Below are 1908 nucleotides of genomic sequence, written 5' to 3'. Positions count from 1 at the left end.
GGAGGTGGGGAGGACTGGCTGGTAAACCTGTTCTTTTGGGTTTATTTAAAGCCTACAGCATCTGTAGCTCTTCTATTTCCTTTCCTTGAATAAACATCTTCAGCTGCACATTGGAAATTGATTCAAATTGATCATTTTAGACACTGCCATATGTGTGAACGTGTTAAGAGCCTCTCAGTAAACATTTTTACATTTAGGCAGTTTGTCCTCCTCAATATGCAGACAAGAATAACAAGGAGGAGCAGATAGTATAGTTGCACTCTCCATGTAATATTTATACACAATGCATGTTGATTTCTCATTTTGTCCATCAGTTAACAAAAAGATATGATTTGACGATTTGTGGGTTTCATGGTTTGACTGACAGGAAACTAGAGGCAGCCCTAGTGAGAGAGTGTGTGGCCTTAATTTGAGGAGTGTCAGTGTGTCAAAATATTTTAGCTGTAGTGGAACTGTTTTTGCAAGTTATGACAAGTTAGTTTCTGAAATTGTGCTGAGATTTGAATTTAGATCGCTGGTGTCAAAGTCCAGAGTTGTAACCATTACACCACAGATCCTAATAACTTAATAGTTAAGTTAATTGTTCTGTCCATTGCACTGTGTGTTTATGCTGCGTAATGTGTTTGTTGTAGGTGTCAAATGACAAATTAAGAACATCATTGAATCCCAGAATTTGTAATTGAGTAAGCATGTTGATAAAGAGTAGCATCAGTCTGAGTTTGAGTAAAATATCTCCGTCCTATCATATCCATCCTGTAATCTTTTGCATTCACAAGGCACAAGAAGACTGTACAGTAAACACAGATATCTGTTTCTTATATGAGTTTTAAATGAAAAACAATGAGATGGTAAGTTTTCATGTAAAAGACTGATACGCACAGAATTACACTAACACAAATCATTGGATGTAAATTCAACTGTTCTAAACTTAAACAATGTATAAGGAATGCCAAAAAAAAACCTTGAAAATCAAAAGAATGAGCTCTGGTTCACTGACATCAGGAAATTGCAGGGGTAAATGATACTGGTGCACTGCTGCGTTGTGCAGTGTGAGCTGAAGTGCTGAGAGGTTACTTGGGGTCACACAGCTCTGTAGCTCTGTAACCCTTGCCGCTCACTTTCCTTCTTGTTTGCTGCACAGACATCTTTTGTTTTCCTCTTGGACATTTGATAGTTCATTTTCCAAATTTTCATATTTAATTAAATATTTTTAATCAGCCTTGCTCCATGTTGAACAGTAACAAGTAATTGCCAAAGACTTGATTTGTCTGCATATGGTTATGAGACATAGTGATGTCATATTCCCATTGTGGTCCATAACTCTCTTCACATGGTTCTACAATGCAGTAATTAAAAGATTAAGTATGTTAAGCTGATATATTACAGGCTTTAATTGGTTGTTTAAGCGTTTTTAACTGTTTAAATCATTCATTTACATAAGAATAATAACTCTACAGTGTTACATGTAGACAGTGATGACACTTTTGTAAGTTATGGGAAAATAGATTTGTTGTTTACTTTGTCACACTGACAGTAATATTTGCAGAAGATCTGGTTCTGCAGAATATGAAAACATTGTTTGCACAGGTGTATGAATGTGTGTTTGAGTGCTTCCATGTGTGGGGGTGTAGCTCCCTCTCCAGGCCTACTGTCTGTGGTGATACCATTGTGTTACAGTGCAGATCTCTAACTTATCTTGCTCTACCTTAAAAGTCATGCAGTCTTTCTCTACAATACACATGAGTAGGGCTGGGACTATTATCCGACGTAATCGACGTTGTCGATTATAAAAATTATTCGACGTGGAATTTTAGTGTCGACGCGTCGTGTAAAACCACACAGGGTAAATGTTCATAGAACAAAACCGGAACTTTCTAATGGGACCGTTTATATCCATCGTCTTTGGTT

The 1908-nt window shown here is 36.9% G+C and overlaps 1 protein-coding gene across 1 annotated transcript in view; it reads left to right on the top strand.

Annotated features, from left to right (window-relative positions):
- LOC111660275 (junction-mediating and -regulatory protein-like) overlaps positions 1–1908 on the top strand; it is a 16365-nt gene that overhangs the window by 7500 nt on the left and 6957 nt on the right. The gene's annotated exons all lie outside the window — the stretch shown is intronic.

Source organism: Seriola lalandi, unplaced genomic scaffold (assembly GCF_002814215.2).
Source record: "Seriola lalandi dorsalis isolate HSWRI2012SDOR001 ecotype SW California unplaced genomic scaffold, Sedor1 jcf7180002054517, whole genome shotgun sequence".
NCBI lineage: Eukaryota > Metazoa > Chordata > Actinopteri > Carangiformes > Carangidae > Seriola > Seriola lalandi.
Note: the sequence above shows the minus strand (reverse complement) of the source record. Positions and strands in the feature narration are given on the sequence as shown.